This window comes from Papilio polytes, unplaced genomic scaffold (assembly GCF_000836215.1).
Source record: "Papilio polytes unplaced genomic scaffold, Ppol_1.0 DF823935.1, whole genome shotgun sequence".
Classification (NCBI taxonomy): Eukaryota; Metazoa; Arthropoda; class Insecta; order Lepidoptera; family Papilionidae; genus Papilio; species Papilio polytes.
Genome location: NW_013525269.1, coordinates 2,398,618 through 2,399,088, shown reverse-complemented (window position 1 = coordinate 2,399,088; position 471 = coordinate 2,398,618).

Sequence of the window (471 nt, the reverse complement as noted above, 5' to 3'; positions counted from 1 at the left end):
GAGAGTTTGATGCAGCAAAAACATCTTGCGTAGGCAAGTTAGTAGTGACAGTCCAAATAAAAGAACATCCTTGTCGTTATTTGTTTTTTTATTATCATTTGTATTTCAATGGTAAAGCTATACCATAGATTAGAAAACAATAGACAATGTCAAAGAGACTGTTATCATAGCCATTGGTAAAATGGGCCAAGCATTATTAGTTTAAAATCATAATTTACATTAAGCATGCCCGATGATATCGATTTCACGCGAGCGTGGTTCTCATAGTAATCAAATTCTGAAAGGTAACACCTTAGTTAGGATCTAGTTAACAGAGAATATGTGGTTCAAGTAAGTTACCGTTACCGTGCAAGTAAGCGTGCAAAATTATTTTTGTCAGTTCTTAAAGATACGTCTAAATTCTTGTCTTATCACCCATTCGATTTATTCAACCAATGATTTTATTTCAAATTTCATAAGTTTTAAAAGAAT